Genomic DNA, 20,793 nt, shown 5'->3' on the forward strand with positions numbered 1-20,793 from the left:
AGGCGAAGATATGGGTAACAGTGGTCTTGATTGTTATTTTCTGATTTATACTCCTTCCTTGCAGGGAAGTACACAGTTTCCACTAAGTTTCTTCCTCGAACAACACAGCTGAAATTGGATGCGGGTAATTCTGAGAATAACTACATTGCAACAGTGGCTACATTCCCGAAAGTATACTATTGGCTGAAAAGCGCTTTGAGACATCTGGTGGTCTTGATAGGCACTATATAAATGCAAGTCTTTATTTATTTATTTATTTCTAAACCTTTGCATCCCCTAGCCACAGAGTGTGCGCTGTGGTGATGCTGTATGTCTAATGAACAGGATTCTGAGTTGGGGATGGAAGGTTAGCCTCACTGGTTCCTCTGAACCTCCCTTCCTCTTGTCAGGCACTGTGCAAGCACAAAGGTGGTAAGATGATTTTGTGCCATTGTGCAGCAATACTCCCAGATACTACAGTGCAGCCGCACAGCTTACAGCAATTTTAGAGAATGTAATTTCTCGTTTAAATTTTCGGACCTAACAACATCAGATTCTCAAAAATCAGACATTTCAAACCCATGTGTTTCTGAAATGTTGTTAGTGGGCCATTAATTATGGAGAATAACAGATAGTCTCCCATTTCTCTTTGCAAGAGGAATTTCACCAAATCTGCAAAACCAGGACTGAAACAAAAACAAGTCAGAAGGTTGGTACTTTATGAGGTGAAACCCACGCAGAATATTGCTGACTGAATTTGTGATGGCACTTTTCTCATCTAGATAAAATTCCTCCTGTATAAACTGAAATATATCTACATCATTTTGTAATAACATCTTTGTGCATTTGCCGAACGTTTTGAAAATTTTACAGCAGTTTGCAGAATATTATGAGTAATGTGAACAAAAACGCCCCACCAAAAAAAGCAGCTTGTTCTTTAAGTGTTGTTTGCCAAGATGTTACATGTCAGTGTTGGGAAATGGAACATTCTTTCCATTCTTTGTATCCAACATCAACACTTAAATCAGGCACCGAAATGATAAGGCTGGCTTAAAAATACTCCTCAAAAACTTCACCTCAACACCTTTCTCCTATATCTATTTGACATTGCACTTTGCCACAGCCATTCATCCTGGTGATGCCTGAAAAAGACTACTAATTAGTGCAGAATTATAGACCGGTTTGTACTGGAGACTGACTTCCGTCATCGGTTTGAGCTGCAAGGTCCATGATGTGAAAGGTCATTTGTAGAACTCACTGTACTGCCCAATCCTCTCAAATGTGCACTCAAAAGTCTGAATCCCGATTATTCTTGTCAGTAGTTCATATTTCCATAGTGTTGATCCTAAACCCTATACCTGATGGTAACTTGCTGTTAAGCCATTTGTTTTTAAAGGACCATTCTGTAATATACTATAAAAACTTTGTAACTGGAAGTATTTACCATGATGCCACTGATTGTATGGAACAAAAGTACACACTGTGGCAGCGCAGCCCCTGTTGCAGCATACGTTTGTCACAGTTACCAATTTTCTATAATTGTTCCCAGAGCTAAAACCCCACTCATAATATTACATAGAATAACATAGAATATACAGCACAGAAACAGGCCATTCACCACAACTAGTCTGCGCTGGTCTGTATACTCCACATAAGTCTCCTCCCATTCCATCTACCTTACATTAACGTTTCAGCATATCTTTCTGATCCCTTTTCTCTCATGTACTCGTCAAGTGTCGTTTTGAAAGAATCTAAGCTATTTGCCTCAAACACTTCCTGTGGTAGCAAGTTCCACGTTCTAGTCACATTATAGTGATGGCTCCTTTAATAGAAGCTGGTTGCATCAGCTTTCAACTTCATTCCATGATTCTGGCAGCAAAGAGTTTGCCTGCTGTTGTAGCTGGTCTTTGATCCACTTTTCAGTATAAATGGGGCCAATTAGAAATAAAAACATAAGAACTTAAGAAATAGGAGCAGGAGTAGGCCACCTGGCCCCTCGAGCCTGCGGTCATTTAATAAGATCATGCCTGATCTGATCATGGACTCAGCTCCACTTCCCTGCCTGCTCCCCATAACCCTTCACTCCCTTATCGCTCAAATATTTGCCTATCTCCGCCTTAATTATATTCAATAAACCAACCTCCACAGCTCTCAGGGGCAGAGAATTCCATAGATTTATAACCCACTGAGAGGAGAAATTCCTCCTCATCTCAGTTTTAAATGGGCGGCCCCTTATTCTGAGACTATGGGCCCAAACTTGGCAGAAGCTAATTTCCGTGCCAGTGCCGCCCAAAGCACCGCTGAGATACCTGATGGGTGGGAGTTTCGTGGGAAAGTCCTGCGGCTAGATTTTCCACTTTTTTTGCATACATAACGCTCACTTAAAGTGCATGGCTGAAATGACGTATATCGCCCAGATATTGCTCATTTAGCCACAAAATGGAAACTGATGCCCATTTTTCGGACACTTATCGGCGAGTGTTACTTTCCCCATGTGTGTAATGCCGGGAAAAAATAATATCGCCCGCCCACTTTTTTTGGGCGGAATCAACAGAATGGGCAATACCATAATATCGCCCAGCATTATTTTCCGCACGGAATTAACGCCAAGATTTAATAATACTGACCGCCCACTTTATTTTGTAGTGAAGATCACATTTGCCGAAACGAATGCCCAGGAGATCGCCCAACATCATTTTCACCACCTCACACACATCTTGCCCACAATATCGCTCGCCCAAAAAAACGCTGAGAAAAAGTAGAATTAGCCGGAACTACTCACAGCGTTATGGACACCACGTTCTAAATCACGTATCGCATCATTTAAAAGGCTGCTCTGCTTCAACCTCGGGGGAGTTCGGATGTACTCTGGAGGTCTTTGGAGGTGATGTGAACATCTGAACAAACATCTTTATCATACTGTGAACGATTGGAATTTAATAGGTGTCTTCGTCGGGACATTCATTTTTTGTGACCAATCGGTGGAAAACAGATAGCTATTGGAATGGGGCCTGTCCTTTCACACCCTCTCTTGATGACCAATTACATGCTGCAGACTCGAGATGGCAGAAGGTACGCTCCACAGCATTATGTGCCCAATGTAAGACGTGTCAGACTGATGAGGAGGACTAGACATTACATCCCACTCCCCCCCGCAAGTACAGGGATGTGGTCTTACCTCAACTTGCCCGACACCACCTGCCTTCAGAGGCTGCACTTCCAAAAATAGGTTATCACCGAGGTATGCCAGCTCATTCATGGTGGTGTGCTCCATGCTGCACAACTTGGCTATCAGGAGGGGACAAGAATTGCCAGAAGAGTCTGACAGTCCACCTCACCAGAGGGAGGAAGAGGAGGACGAGGAGGTGGATGCTGACCCCGGGCCAGACAATCAGGCTGACGTTGAAGCCATGCCCCCGTCCCCCTGTTTTCCACATGAAATGGCCCGTGGTGGCATGATAGCTGCAAGAGCCTTAAGTCAGGAGTTCATTAATGAGCACTTTGCCTGAAAGAACGTTGGTGTTATTTACAAGGCTGACACACTGCTGGGTGTGCAGGTCACACCTCAATGGCGGGCATCACCTTGGTGACAGTTAAAGTTTAAGTTGGTTGAAGTTAAGTGTAATTATAGCCTTTGATGTTAAGGGATCACAAGCGTGTAATGGTGTAGCTATCTGAGCCAATGTGCTACAAGATTTTGTTGAACAAAAAACATTTAAACCGAACATTTGTCTGAAATCATCATTATTTCTGTAAAATCCAACCCTTCTTGCGCACCCCCCGCTTCTCCTCCCCACCTCTACCCCTTCTACTTTCCCTCCTGACTCCAAGACATCTGCCGAGTTGCTCTTCAGGCGGTGCTTCACTGCGGGGGGAGGGATGACGGCCGAATCGCTGCTTGGACGGATACAGGAGAGGACGGTCCCGAGGTGGGAACGTGCTCCGAGTCAGAAGCAAGATGTTGCTCCTGGCTCTCATATGCCGTTGGCAATGGGGGTACAGCACCTTGGGGTGCAGTGCCACGCTCCGGGACCACTGGGAGCCCTCTGCCATCAGTGTTCCTGGCTACCAGCTCCAGGGCCTCCTTCATCCCTTCCATGTTATATATTGTTGTACAAAAACTCGGTGCCAACAACGTTCTTGATGCTTAATCGGCTATTTGCTGCTGGTGAGTCTCCCTCGTGCCTCCCACAACAGCCAAACAAGCACACACCACAGCCACACATGCCTTTAGTCCCTCTCAGCTCCCTCTCTCTCTTCTGCGCATGTCATGATGACCCTTGACCTCCTGAATTGCAGGAATCGAGTGTTGCTATGCCGTTGCTAAGGACTGTGACACTTTGGGCCCTAGTTTCAGGCCGCGCCTAGAACGACGCAGCCCTGACCTGGACGCCCGTTTTTCACGCTGGAAAGTGCGCTGATAAAATACTTGCATATTCTGCGGCTCCCTGCAGATCTTCAGCAGCTTGGTGCGGCGCGCACAGAACCGCGGGGGGCGGAGCAACAGACTCGCGCCGATTCTACAAGTAGTGGGGGGCGGGGCTAATTTAAATAAGGCAACGTTGTGCCGGCAACCCTGCGCGTGCGCATTGGAGCATGCGCGCACATGCAGTGGCACATAAACATTGGCACTCGGCCATTTTTAAAGGAACTAGAGGAAAAGTGAAGATTTGTCTCGTGGACCCCTGGAAAGGCTTGTGATTTAATTTTAGTGATTTTTTTTTGTGTCTGAAGGAGTGCTTTTAGCAGCACTGTTGAATAAATCACCAGCTGAAATCAGTGAGTGCAGCTTTTCACTGCTAAACTTGCAGAACAGGTGCTGCATTGGTGCATGCAAATTAAGGAGTGTGTTTTGAAAAATCAGAGAGTCAATTCAACTTTGTAATGGAACAACGTCCACCAAGAACAAAGAATTTCTTGGATGAGGAAGTGGCGATATTAGTCAACGTCATTGAGCAGAGATGGCAGGAGCTAGATACCAGCAACAGAAGTCGCATAAAAGTGGCACCAAAAGAAGTGAAGAAACGCTGGAACCAAGTTGCAGAAGATTACTGCGCAGTGGTGCATACCATGAGATCTGGAAGCCAGTGTAAAAAGAAATGGCACGACCTTGGTCAAATAGTTAGTGTAAGTAATATTTTCCATTTTTAATGTAATCGTAATTGTAACGTGACTATCTGTATGTTCCACCTTGCAGAAAGACGCACTCTGTAAAAAGTTATATTTTACTCTTTGCAGAAGAAATTGGTCCACAACAAAAGGGATGCAACTCGGACAGGAGGAGGCACGCCCAGTCTGCTTGGAACAGAAGGTAGCTGCTATGATGAGTCGTACATGGAGAAAAGCAATCAGTACAGCACAAGCTGGGCCCGCATGCGAGGAAGAGGGTAAATCCTGAAAATGCATCGTGGCCCTTCAAATCAACCTGCTGCCTAGCCTGCTATGTGTGAGAGTACTCATGCCACCCATCCTGCCCCCTCCCTTGCTGTTAAACATTTGACTGTTCTGATGTATTTTGCAGAACATGATGATGATGTTGATGATGATAATGCTGCTGCTGCCAACCCTGAGGATCCTGAAGATACAGAACAAGAACCAGTACAACCAGATGCGGACGATCCATACTGGATGATGGCAGCGATGACTGAAATGTCTGCAGGGGAGAGCTTCCAAATTAATGTTTATGAGCCCCCATCAAGGGGCATCAGAGTTTCAACCCCTTGCATAGGTTCTGGTTCCACCTTCCATAGTTTGGATTCCGATGTTGTGGGTCCCAGTGGTGCTGCTGGTGTAATGCAGCAGTCTACAGTCAGTGCACTACCGTCCGAGCCTGCGCCTCCTACTCGCATAGGTTCTGGTTCCACCTTCTATGGTTTTGATTCCGACTTTGCGGGTCCCAGTGGTGCTGGTGATATAATGGAGCAGTTTACACCTATTCAGTCACCATCCCAGCCCACGGCTCGCACTCGAGTGCTGTCATCGGGAACACCGAGAGCCCCACCTTCCCAGCCCGTGCCTTGCTCTCTAGTACTGCTGTCTGGAACACAGAGCTTCCCACCATCCCAGCCCGAGCTTCTCTCTCTAATACTGCTGTCTGGAACACAGAGCTTCCCACCATCCCAGCCCGAGCTTCTCTCTCTAATACTGCTGTCTGGAACACAGAGCTTCCCACCATCCCAGCCCGCGCCTCTCCCTTCAGTACTGCCTTCTGGAACATGGAGCGTCCCACCGACCCAGCCCGCGCCTCTCTGTGTAGTGGTGCCGCTTGCAACACCGAGCGTCCCACCGTCCAAGCCCGCATCTCCCTGTGTAGTGGTGCCGCTTGCAACACTGAGCGTTCCACTGTCCGTGCCCGCGTCTCCCAGTGTAGTGGTGCCACGAGGCAGACCCAGGCAGAGGAGAAGGAGATTGAATACACGCTCTCCTGACATGCAGTGTGCAACAGATGTAGCTCAGGTTGTGGCACTGGGTATGGAGACCAATGAGCTTATCCGACCACTCATCGGTGGCGTCAGTGCAGTGGGTGACGGGGTGACGGTCCTGACGGGAGAAATAGCAGTAATGACACGGGAACTTAGGGAGGGAATGTCCGAGGGAGTGCAATCGATGGCACAGGCCGTCAGGGAGGGCATGCAAGTGTTGGCACAGGCCATCATAGAGGTAGCTGCTGTAATAAGGGCACACAGCCCCGGCCAATCAAATGACACCCCCATGAAGAAGTGAAGTGAACATTCACTGAGATGTGGATGAGACATGGTTGTAGCCTTTCTTTGCTGCTTTTGTTTTTTGGTCTTGATGTAGCTGTAGTAGAGTTTTTCACATTGAAATTGTTCTTAAAATTTTGTTACTTTACAACTTATAAGTGATCTTAGGGTTTTTAAGTGATGCTATAGTGTAAATGCTCTCACATTTTTTATCTTATTTAATTTTGCACCTAAAAAGTGATCCTGAAGTTTAAGTGTCCTTGAGAGTGTAAGATTTTTCAAATTGAAACTGTTTTGTAAGTTTTGTAACTTTACAACTTATAAGTGATCTCAAGTTTTTTAAGTGATCTTATAGTGTAAATGCTCTCAAATTCTGTAACTTATTTAATTTTGCATCGAAAAAGTGATCTTGAAGTTCAAGTGATCTTAAGAGTGTAAGATTTTTCACATTGAGATTGTTTTGTAACTTTTGTAACTTTACAAGTTTATAAGTGATCTTAAAGTCTTTAAGTGATCTTCAAGAGTCATATTAAAAAGTAAAGTTTGATACAACAAATATTTTATTACAGTGACGTTAGCTTTTCAATAAAATATTTTTTCATTAAAACTGTTTCATGTTCCATTAACACAACACAACGTAGGAACAACTGCAAAGAATAAACATGTCCATGCGCAACAGTGGTCGCAGAGCCCTCAGACATCAGTAGTTGAAGCGTTCACGGATAAGCTGCTGGCGCAAGGCTCGAGCAATCGTTAAAGGAGCACGATGGATGACCCTCCTCCGACCTCGTGCTCTGGCATCAGGCACTTGCATGCTTTCCTGATTGTCGTTATCATCCACATCCTGGTCTTCCGTAATACTATCATCATGCACTGGACCCTCACGTCGGTTTTCTGGTTCCACTACCAGCTCCTGCTGCCTCATGATGGCTAAGTTATGGAGCATGCAGCACACAACAGTGAAGTGACCGACAATCTGAGGAGAGTATAGCAACTGTCCTCCGGAATGGTCCAGGCATCGGAATCGCTGCTTCAATGTGCCAATGGTCCTCTCAATGATGCTGCGCGTTGCAATGTGCGACATGTTGTATTGACGGTCAGCTTCTGTTTGTATCACGCGTAGGGCGTCATGAGTCAGGTAGTCAGGCCGTACCCTTTGTCTCCCAGTAGCCAGCTCTGCCCTTCTGGCTGCTGCTCAAACATGTCAGATATAACGCTGTCGTGTAGGATGAATGCATCATGGGTGCTGCCAGGTATCTCGCATCGACTGACATGATGCGCTGCTTGTCGTCACACACGAGCTGTACATTGATGGAGTGGAAACCTTTCCTATTCCGGTACTGCTCAGAATCCTCCACGGGTGCTCGCAAGGCTATGTGGGTACAATCAATGCAGCCCTGTACCTTTGGGAAGCCGGCAATCCTGAAAAAGCCCACAGCCCTCTCATGGATCGCTTGTGCGGTCATTGGGAAATTGATGAAGTCATTACTTCGCGCATACAGTGCAGCCGTGACCTGGTAAATGCAGGCATGTATTGCACGTTGAGAGATGGCACACACATCTCCAGTTGTAGCCTGAAACGATCCCGAGGCATAGAAAGAAAGTGCAGCTGTTACCTTCACTGCAACAGACAAGGCAGTTGTCCTTCTGCTTCTGGGCTGCAAATCTGCTCTCACCATATCACAGATCTCAGCGACAACTTCTCTGCGGAAACACAGCCTTTTGACACAATCAGTCTCGCTCATATCCAGGTACGAGCACCTGGCTCGATATTGTCGATGTGGGTAAGGTCTCCTGCCCATCAACCTGAGGGCTATGACGTTCCTGGTGGGGTGAGCTCTAATCAATTCTCTCCTATGCAGTGAATTGATGGCGAACCATTGCATAATACGTGGTGTTGAGAATACAGCACCCATTCTGCAAATTTAAATTTAAAAGTGTCTATCTGGCTGCCTCTCCCTGTCCCTCAGTCCACTTCGCAGCTCAAAAGCTGCTTGATGTTGCCTCGGCTGCCATCCAGCCACTGACGCCGCCTCTATCGCGTGGCCAAATGGCCTCAGTCCCCTGCAGCTCGAAAGCTGCTTGCTCTTTCTTCGGCTGCCGTCCAGCCACTGTTGGAAGGAAGGCCTGCCTGAAGCACCGCAGCTCGAAGGCTGCTGCTGCTTCACACAGGTAGGAACATGGAATATTTAATCTTTGCTTTCTTTATAAATTTTTATTCAGGTTGGATCTTTATTTGTATAAGTATGACTGTTGAATGATTGTAGAATTTAATTACTTCCCTTCACCCCCCCCCTCCCCCCGCCTCGTTCCCTATGCCTAATTTGTAACCTACGTCTGATTTGTAAAGTGTAGGCAAGGTTTTTCTGAGCGTACAAAAATCTTCACTTGCTCCATTCTAAGTTAGTTTGGAGTAAGTTTTCACTGCCTAAACTTTCAAATCAGGCGTAAGTGGTTGGACACGCCTCCTTTTAAAAAAAAATTCTGTTCTAAAGTGAAACTGTTCTAACTGACTAGAACTGGAGCAAACTAAATGCCGAGAATTAAGATACTCCATTCTAAACCAGTTGCTCCAAAAAAACAGAAGCAACTCAGGCCGAAACTTGGGCCCAGAATGTCAGAAGGTCAGAGAGATTTAATGCTAACGCCCATTTCATATCGCTCGTGGTAACGCTCAATTTCAAAAATGGAGACTAGATGCTTTGAGAATGGACAACAAGTCGGCGAACTGAAAACCCATTTTTACCAACCACACTGGAAACACCGCCCATTTTTGGGCGATTTGCACAAAAGTGTAAACTCTAGCCCCTGGAAAGACCGCCCGGCGGCAAAAAAGCGACTTACGCCCTGAATCTGGGTAGCAGCAGGTTGGAGCTCCCAATCTCGGCGGCAAATGCAATCCTCCACAAAGTCCCACCGAGGATTGAGTTGGGCCCAGGGAGGGGGGAACTCATCAAATAAAAAAATTCCAAAAAATAAAAAAAAACACTGGAAAACCTTCAGGGGACCCCATCCAGCTGAATCGCTGGGAAAAAAAATTAAGAAAAGAAGTTTATTAACCTTTTTTTGCAGGTCTTCTTACTTACTGTTGAGGTTAGACCTGCCTCCACACAGCAGTCCTTTCCCCTGCTGCAGTGGACTCCCGCCCAGACCAGGCAGCTCGGTGGGTGGGAGGACTCTTACATGCGTTGCGCGCCAGTGGACGTCAGCGGGTGGTTCCCAGCTGTCTTTCCTCCCCGCTGGCTGGAGGCCTCCACCAAACTCGCTCGGAGGGGAGACCGCCCAGAAAACTCGATGGCAGTCGGCGGCAGCAGGCAGTAAGTCCACCAAGTTCGAGGCCCATGTCCCCTAGTTTTAGTTTCCCCTATGAGTGGAAATATCCTCTCTGCATCCACCTTGTCGAGCCCCCTCATTACCTTACATGTTTCGATAAGATCACCTCATTCTTCTGAACTCCAATGATTTTGGCCCAACCTACTCAACCTATCTTCATAAGTCAGCCCCCTCATCTCCGGAATCAACCTAGTGAACCTTCTCTGAACAGTCTCCAATGCAAGTATATCCTTCCTTAAATACGGAGACCAAAACTGTACGCAGTACTCTAGGTGTGGCCTCACCAATACCTTGTACAGTTGTAGCAGGACTTCCCTGCTTTCATATTCTATCCCCCTTGCAATAAAGGTCAATATTCCATTTGCCTTCCTGATTACTTGCTGTACCTGCATACTAACTTTTGTGCTTCATGCACAATGACCCCCAGGTCCCTCTGTACTGCAGCACTTTGCAATTTTTCTCCATTTAAATTATAATTTGCTTTTCTATTATTTCTGCCAAAGTGGATAACCTCACATTTTCCCATCTACATAATTTTTGCCCACTCACTTAGCCTGTCTATATCCTGTTGCAGATTTTTTGTGTCCTCCTCACAATTTGCTTTCCCACTCATCTTTGTATCATCAGCAAACTTGGCTACATTACACTCGGTCCCTTCATCCAAGTCATTAATATAGATTGTACATAGTTGAGATCCCAGCAGTGATCCCTGTGGTACCCCTCTAGTTACTGTTGTGGGGGGTGGTGTCAGTGGGGTCAGGTTGCCTTCCCTGACCCAGAGCGGTTGCGAGTCGCTCCCACTCCCTGGTTCTCAAGTCTGAATTTATTAATCAGGGTGTGATAAAGTACAGCAGACAACTGTTTTGTACAAAGAAATGTATGGTTTTTATTCAAGAAGAATAAATACATCTTTTATTAAAACTGAAAAAACTTATCACTTTAGATGAGAGAAAACTTAGCACTTTAAATGAAAGAAAACTTATCACTCTAATGGGGAATCCTTTACTCAAACACAAGAGAATACCCAGCAGTACTACAACTCCCACCTCCCAATTCCCCCTATCTAACTAGGTTAGGCTCTGGGGCTTCAGGGGCTATGCTCACCAATCCTTCCTTGACAGTCAGTAATAGGTCACGGTTTCGGAGTGTGTTGGATTTTGTCGATCCTGCTAGCCGTACCCCGAACATAGGAGAGGACTTCTTGCTGCGTGTTCCTCAGTTGGGTGGTGTCCGCTGATGCAGTAGGGCATGTATTGGATTTATGGGGTGAGTACCCACTTTCTTCCTTCAGGTTTTAAAGTTCTTTTAGGTAATGTTTTACCCGTTGGTAGTGCAGGGATAGCTTGTAGAGTAGAAACAGCTTGCGAATCTTTGGGTTTTCGTAGAGTTGACTTCGGTTTGGAAATCGTTGGTCGCGGTGGCTCAATATTACCAATTTGGTTGCTGGTAATATCTTGGTGGTTGCTCCGTGAGCCTCTTGTTGCCATGGCGTGCTTGGTGTCCTAGTCGTTTGCGATGCTATCTTGGTTGATGTTCTGAAGAACCAGGTTAAAGAAGCTAGTGTGCTGGTCTTGAAGTCTGCCAGGTCTGAAGCATGCGAAGTTGGTGTAGAAGCCAAGTGCAGTCCTGGCTATAAAAACAGGCCTTAATTATACTTTGAGAGACTTCTTTATCTGTCCCCAAATCAACTTTGGTTCTTTGTTTAGGTTTTGCAGCCCAGCTAACTGAAACTTGATTAAATTTTAATCTGGCATTGATAGACTTTTCTGAGTTGATGAGCTCTTGTCCATGTGATAGCACTGTTTTTTGCTTCCGGAAGTCTGGCCTGAGCCAGATATTTCTATTCCTGTTGAAAAGGTGTTGGAATATGTATGTGACATTTGGGTCCTCTGGGTGGGGTGATAATGTTTCTTCCGTGGCCGATTGTTTAAATGTTAATGTTTTCTAGGGGCAGGATTCAGGTGTAAACACTTCCCAGACAATTTGATTAGCTCCAATGTCCAAACTGGCCTTTTAGAGATTGACCTCACCCCTTTTCTTGCAGATCCAACATTCACCTTTTAAAAATCCCAAACTTGGTTAAAACTCGTAGGTTTCTTCCATAAGCATTTTAGGATCCCAAACTTTCTGGTAGATAGTTCCAAATTAAATTTCCTTTCAAAACACTGGGAGGTCCTCCCATGAATTTTGCAACTCTACACTGTTTGCCAACCAGAAAATTACCCTTTTATCCCGACTCTCTGTTTTCTGTTAGTTAGCCAATCCTCTATTCATGCTAATATATTACCCCCAACCCCGTGTACTTTTATCTTGTGCAGTAACTTTTTATGTGGCACCTTATCGAATGCCTTCTGGAAATCCAAATACTCCACATCCACTGGCTTCCCATTATCCACCCTGCTCATTACATCCTCACAGAACTCCAGCAAATTTATCAAACATGATTTCCCTTCCATAAAACCATGCTGACTCTGCTTGATTGAATTATGTTTTTCCAAATGTCCTGCTATAGACAACTGGATCAGATAGCATTAAAAGCAGGTCTTCCCACAATATAAATGGGGCATTTGTCTACCCCCTAAAATTCCTCACTACACCAACAGCAACCCTTTAACAAAAGCTGTAGGATACATTACACAAAGAAATCAAAACTTATTTTAAACTGCGTTACACACTTGATGCGAAAAGGTGCAAGAGTATCGCAGTTTACTGAGAAAGCGTCTCAGGTAAAGATAGTTTATAGGAGAATAGCTAGTTCTTCATTGGAATTTAATGGTATAGAAATAATTGAAGGGAAGAAAAATAACATTTATTGGAGTCAATTTTAAGCTAGAGCAAGCTTGGGATTAGGCAGAATAGTTTCCAATTCCATTTTCACAACAGTCTGCTGTAATAGAGAATTTCAGGAAGTGATGAAATTCAGGACAATATTTCCTCTTGCATAACTGTAACTTTAAGACCTATTAAATCTGTTTTTCACGGCCAGTCCATTCCTTGCCAGTCTGTTGAGCAATATATAGGAGGTGAAGCTTCCAACAAATTCATAATTATATTACACTAACAATGACTGAAGCAAACTCATCTGCAGACACAGATTCAGAACAATTCAGATTAGTACTCAGGATAGCACTATTGTGTCCCCTATAGCATTTGAGTGATTTTGAAATGCTTGAACAGTTACGTGTAGTGGGTGCTCCTCTCAGCTGGCTTGATTTCCCAACCTTTATCATGCTGAAGCAGGGTTTATAATCATGATCCCGAGCCACATCTTTATGTCTTTATTGTTATACTGGAGATTTAGTACCAAATTCATCATAAATCCCGCGCCAAATCAGACCTCCAAAAATACATGGTTTGAGTGTGGTTTCACAGTGCAGCAACACAATTGGATCTCACAAGCGAATGAAGTCCATCTCATTACCGGCGGGTATCTGACCCCATCCTCCTCTACTGGGTTCGTCGAATGGCACTGGCAGTGGGTTTAATAGTGTACACTACAGCTGCACATACGAAGCCTGGGTATATGTGTTGGCATCACAAGTTGTGAAGTAAAACTCCAAGGGAGAGAAATTCGGTTGGATGGCGCGCCCTCACGGGGAAGCTCTACAGGGACGTTAAAATGTTTGCAGCAGCGAGCACCGACATTAGCGCCGCACGAATCCTCCAACTGAATTTCCAGCCCAAAGTGTCCTCATGAATACACGTAGAAGCCATCATAAATCAAAAGATAATTAATTTATATTATTGGCTCAGTGAATTATCGGAGCTACATAATACATAAAACATCATGAATAAGGAAACAATTGTATTTCTGTAATCAACGCTATGTTATTTCTGAAATGGTCTATTCTTTTACTTCACACAGATCACGTCATATATTTTTCCAATCATTTTACCTTTACAGGCATCTGTTTACAACTTAACTCTCTTTAATTTGTTGGGAGCTTTCTTGTTAGCTAACAAAGCTTGTTTTTTCAATGTTAAGCTTCTAATAATCAAAGTACTTAAAAAAACACTCTTATTGGTATTTTGTAATAGGCTGAGTGTATTATAAGATCAGCTGTTGTAAAAGTAACTTAAGATTCAAATTGGGAACTAAAGTCACATCATTTCATTTAGCTACAGCCAATCATGCTGCATGATATTGTCCCAGGATGTGGGAACTCACAATTGGAACATACACTTCATCTCCATGTCACTGTCCCTAACAATGAAGAAGTCTCATTATAACTCACTTCTTGTGATATATTCACAGAGCACAGCACACACAGCTCCTAACATGGCAGGCAGCTCTGTCGGAAGCCTCTGGAATCTGCCTGGTTCTATTTATTATTAACTCTGCAATTGCAGTACAAAATACATCCACATCCACAGTGTGGAGCTACAAACATTACAAGCTTACAGACATTACACTTCTCCCTCCTTAATGAAGAAGTTATTATAACAAACATCATACATAACTTTCATGTTTATACATAACACAGGATATAAACTTATTTTTTTTCCATATTTACAAATTTAACTTTACCACTTGTTTTCTGTTTCGAAGAGGATATCTTCGCTCTCGAACAGAACCTTCCAAACATGGTGTCAATTTCACACTCATTCGAGGCTCATCCTGAAGAACGTTTTCCTCCACAGAATTTCCTTGATTTTCAATTGAACTCACTCTAACTTCAGGCTCTTTGTTTTCCTGACTCGGACTCAGACTTTCATTCTGATTCTCTCCTGGATTTGTTTCCATTGGATTTAGGATTTGCTACTGGTATATCAAAACTATCTGATGAGTCAGAAATAATTGAATCATTCCCACCTTCAACTCCTTCCATGTCTGTAGGTAAAATATGATCAATATGAACAAACCTAACCTGTCCATTATCAAACATCTTTATCAAATATGTGCGAGGACCACATATCTTCACCACTCTTCCTGGTAACCACTTTAACCATTTATGGTGATGGTTCTTCACTCTCACCTTCTGGTTTAATTTCACACTTCTCTCTTTTACTCTACCTCTATCATGATTCTCTTTCTGTCTTAATTGTGTCTCTTCTACGGACTGTGCCAAATTTGGCTTTAACAACGAGAATCTGGTTCATGGCTGTCGTTTGAGAAACAACTCTGCTGGTGTTCTACCAGTAGTTGCATGAGGAGTATTTCGATATGTAATCAAAAAGTTAGCCAATTTGTGATCCAATGACAACTGTCGTTTCCTTGGATTTGGATCTAACATTTGTTTTATAAGGGCACATTTTACAATTTGTACAGTGCGCTCTGCTGCACCATTTGAAGCAGGATGTTATGGTGGAACCTTGGTATGTTTCACACCATTTTTGCTCATGAATTGTGCAAATTCTTCTGAGCGAAATTGTGGTCCATTATCCAAAACAATTTCTTCAGGGAGGCCAAATTAAGAAAATAATTTTCGTAAAATGTCCAATGTTTTACTTGTTGTTATTTTCCACCTCAACCCACTTCGAATGGCTATCAATCACAATGAACAATTGTTGTCCTTCTATCTCAACAAAATCAATGTGTAGCCTTTGCCATACCCTGGGAGGCCATTTCCATGGCTGTAATGGTACTGATGGTGGTTGCTTGCTTACCGATTGACATGTTATACACTGACTCACGATGTACTCTATATCTTTATCAAGACCTAGCCACCATAAATAACTGCTTGCAAAACTCTTGGTCATGCACATTCCCAGGTGCTGGTCAAGGAGGTCTTCTAATAATTTGGACCTGAATTTATTTGGTATAACCACTCTTATACCCCACATGATACAATCTTTATCGACTGATAATTAATTCCTATGAATGAAGAATGGATATGTATCTTTGTCTGTTACCTGATTTGGCCATCCATTTACAATGTACTCATACAACTTTGACATCATTGGATCACGTTTGGTTGGTCTACCAATCTCTTCAGTTGTGACTGGCAGTTCATCGATGTATGAAAAATAAAACACGTCTTCCCTATCGGGTGTAACTTGTGATGGGGAAGGCAATCTAGACATTGCATCAGCATTACTGTGATCAGCTGATCATCTGTATTCAATATCATATGTATATGCTGACAAAATCAAAGCCCATAGAAACTAGAAACTAGGTGCAGGAGCAGGCCATTCAGCCCTTCTAGCCTGCACCGCCATTCAATGAGTTCATGGCTGAACATGAAACTTCAGTACCCCCTTCCTGCTTTCTCGCCATAACCCTTGATCCCCCGAGTAGTAAGGACTTCATCTAACTCCCTTTTGAATATATTTAGTGAATTGGCCTCAACTACTTTCTGTGGTAGAGAATTCCACAGGTTCACCACTCTCTGGGTGAAGAAGTTTCTCCTCATCTCGGTCCTAAATGGCTTACCCCTTATCCTCAGACTGTGACCCCTGGTTCTGGACTTCCCCAACATTGGGAACATTCTTTCTGCATCTAACCTGTCTAAACCCGTCAGAATTTTAAACGTTTCTATGAGGTCCCCTCTCATTCTTCTGAACTCCAGTGAATACAATCCCAATTGATCCAATCTTTCTTGATAGGTCAGTCCCGCCATCCCGGGAATCAGTCTGGTGAACCTTCGCTGCACTCCCTCAATAGCAAGAATGTCCTTCCTCAAGTTAGGAGACCAAAACTGTACACAATACTCCAGGTGTGGCCTCACCAATGCCCTGTACAACTGTAGCAACAACTCCCTGCCCCTGTATTCAAATCCCCTCGCTATGAAGGCCAACATGCCATTTGCTTTCTTAACCGCCTGCTGTACCTGCATGCCAACCTTCAATGACTGATGTACCATGACACCCAGGTCTCGTTGCACCTTCCCTTTTCCTAATCTGTCACCATTCAGATAATAGTCTGTCTCTCTGTTTTTACCACCAAAGTGGATAACCTCACATTTATCCACATTATACTTCATAGAAGGACAACAATTGTTCATTGTGATTGATAGCCATTCGAAGTGGGTTGAGGTGGAAAATAACAACAAGTAAAACATTGGACATCTCTGCATTCGGGCTGCAGCTAATGTTGGAATTGGGGACTTTGGATGGAGGATTGCTGTTCGGGGCTTATGGTCCATAACGATGGTAAACTTATGACCATACAAGTATTTGTGAAACTTCTTGACCCCAAAAATTAATGTCAAAGTTTCCCTTTCAATTTGCGCATAATTACTCTCACTGGCACTGAGAGTGCGTGAAGCAAAAACAATTGGTCTCTCCTCCCCACTACTTGATACATGAGAGATTACTGCCCCAACTCCATACGGAGAGGCATCACATGCTAGCTTAATCTCCTTAGATATGTCATAGTGAACTAACATGGTGCTCTCTACCAATTTGCTTTTACACTCCTTGAATGCTGTATCGCATTCTTTTGACCACTTCCAATGGACCTGTTTTTTCAAAAGTTCATTCAGTGGGTGTAATTGTTATGTATTGTCCAGGTACATTAAATGTATAATACAATGGTGCACCACAGAGGGTGCTGTGGTGGGAGACCTGAAAGTACCTGCAAGACAGAGTATAAAAGGCTGCCCACCACACCTGAGAGGCACTCTGGAGTTACACAATAAAGGACCAAGGTCACAGCAGTTACTACAACACCAGACTGCATGGAGTCAGTGATTTGAATGCTGCATACACCACATTGGCGACGAGGACATGGATGAGCTTCACGCAACCATGGCTACTCTGGGCTCATTAAAGGATTTTACGGTGGGCAATGATTGGGAGGCCTTTACGGAAAGGCTCGAGTACTACTTTACAGCAAACGACCTGACGGGGAACACAGATGCACTGAGAGAGAAGCGTAAGGCGATATTACTTTCCAGCTGATGAGGTTTACTGTCTCGTCAGGGATTTGCTGGTCTCCGCGAGCGCCAGGGACAAGTCATATGAGGAGCTGATCAAACTCATTCGTGACCAACTGAAAACGAAGGAGTGCATCCTCACGGCCCGGCACAAATTCTAGAACCACTGCAGACCTGAGGGCCAGGATGTCACCAAATATGCTGCGGACCTCAGGAGACTCGCGGCGCCGTGTGATTTTGGCACACACCTTGACGAGGCATTGCGAGACGTTTTTGTTATGGAGATTAGACATGAGGGTCTCCTTCACAGGCTGCTAGCCACTGAACCTACAGTCACCCTGAAGCAAGCCATCACCATCAGCAGGGCATTTATGATCTCGACCTGCAGCACCAAGCAGATGATCCACACAGTCTCGAACCCGGCAGGCACTGTCCACAGGATAGCGCCCACCACGGACAAAACTGCAGAACGTGGCTCTGCCCAGGGCAGAGAGCACGGACCTTGGGGTCCTGGAACTCAGAGTCTGCCGAGGGGGGCTAATCGAGTAGCACCATACTGGCGCTGCGGAGGAAGCCATGGGGCTCACCGGTGCAGGTTTGCGGAGTATACGTGCAATGCCTGTCACACGAAAGGCCACCTTAAGTGTATTTGCAAAAGAAACCTGACTCACCATGTGGCTGAGGAGATGGTAGAGGGTCCATTTTCCAGCGAGAAGCAGGCAGAAGAAGATGATGCATTTGGACTGTATACGTGTACCGACGGTTCGGCTCTGGTGATTATGGAGTTCAAGATTAACGGAGTCCCAGTGAGTATGGAAGTGAACACTGGATCGGGTCCGTCGTTGATGAGTCAGGGAACTTTTGATAAACTGTGGATTAACCCAGCTGCATGATCCAAGCTGGTCCCGGTCACGGCGAAGCTGCGTACCTACACCAAGGAACTGATACCTGTTCTTGGCAGCATGGATGTGCAGGTATCTCACGGGGGCAAGACGCATGGTTTACCTTTGTGGGTCATTGCAGGTGATGGGCCGATGCTTCTCGGCAGGAGGTGGATGGGGAAGATCCGTGAGAGCTGGGAAGACTTCATTCCTCCACAGACTGCTGTTCCCCGGGTTCCCAAAGTGCAGCGCCGACCGAGCTGGAGGAGAAAGAAGCCGTTCAGCGGCAGTTTAAATCCCCACACAGATGAGCAGACCCTGGAGGAGCATTTGTTCAAGTGCGGGCTGATCGCTGAGGTGCGGGTCGACGACGCACTGCGAGCGATGAGCGGGAACTCCATCGATGGCCAACAAGTCCGGGGGGGGGCACACATGGAGAAAGAGTTGGGCGGCGGTCGCGGCTACCGTGGAGGCCGGGACAACAGCGGCGGTGGTGGCGGCTACGGCGGCCGCAGGAGAGGCGGCAGTTACTGGTACAATGGCAGGAGTGGAGGCTACAGGAGAGGCGGCAGTTACTGGTACAATGGCAGGAGCGGAGGCTACAGGAGAGGCGGCAGTTACTGGGACAACGGCAGGAGTGGAGGCTACAGGAGAGGCGGCAGTTACTGGGACAACGGCAGGAGTGGAGGCTACAGGAGAGGCGGCAGTTACTGGGACAACGGCAGGAGTGGAGGCTACAGGAGAGGCGGCAGTTACTGGTACAATGGCAGGAGTGGAGGCTGCAGCGGCGGCGGAGGCTACGGCGGCGGTGGGTGTGATTCGGGAGAACACGACAGCTACTCGGGTGGGTGCAGGAGCCAGAGCGGAGGATACGGCAGCAATCACGGGGGCCACTCTCACAGGGACTATGATGGATTGAATCCAAAGAGCCACTTCTGCCAGATTCAAGTTCGGATTGTTTTGGCTGTTTTCCTTCCTTCTTTCTTCTTTATTCCTTCCATTCCAGAGAGTAAAACGTCATGCCAGTGAGCTCAAGATGATGGCGAGCCTCGTGGTAGCAGAGCTCTGCAGACAAAGGCAAGCAGAGCAACTAAAATGGCGGCACCCAAGGGAAGCCTCGTGGGAACCACAAGATGGCGTTTTAAAAGGGAAATACAGCCGGGAGTCTTAAAAGGGCTTTACACCGTGGCGGGCCCCACAAAGAGACTGTTGTCTAAATGAGCGAGTCTAAATGAGCAATGTGATTTGTATGATGACGTGAGCTATGAATAGAATTAATATTTTTATGCTGGTTGGGTACTGTGCTTAAAATAAGGGATATGTATTACGAAAAGAGTTAATACCACAAGGTACAAGTAAAAGGGTAAATGGATCCATGACTAACATGATGAATGGACCAATGAGATTCTTGATTTATGTGATTCATGCAATAGTTCTTGCGGCTGCAGATGAGCCGCTAAGACGATCACTTTCTGAGAACAGAGGCAACGCACCAACTGTGATACCCTGCCTCAGTGCAGCCCATTACCTTGGGCAAAAAGGGGCAGTATACCGCCACCATACTTCACCCAGAGGAGCTGGGATTAAACAACTGTTCAGTGCACCTGCCACCTTTTGACATAACATCTGTACCACATATTATATGTATCATACAAATGTACTGTCTATGGATACCTGTTTTCTGTTGGAGGTTATGCCTGTGTACTTCATCACCCATGTAAGGACTGCAAACACCACAGTAAGGACTCACACTCACAAATCAACCAGGACGAACAAGACCGAGGTCACCGGCAATGGCTTCTGGAACTGGGGGGGAGTGAGATGTTATGTATTGTCCAGGTACATTAAATGTATAAGTACAATGGTGCGCCACAGAGGGTGCTGTGGTGGGAGACTTGAAAGTACCTGCAAGACAGAGTATAAAAGACTGCCCACCACACTGAGAGGCACTCTGGAGTTACACAATAAAGGACTAAGGTCACAGCAGTTACTACAACACCAGACTGCGTGGAGTCAGTGATTTGAGTGCTGCATACACCACAGTAATACTGTAACCAAATTTGGTAGGAACTTCCCATA

This window comes from Pristiophorus japonicus, chromosome 11, assembly GCF_044704955.1.
Source record: "Pristiophorus japonicus isolate sPriJap1 chromosome 11, sPriJap1.hap1, whole genome shotgun sequence".
Lineage (NCBI taxonomy): Eukaryota > Metazoa > Chordata > Chondrichthyes > Pristiophoridae > Pristiophorus > Pristiophorus japonicus.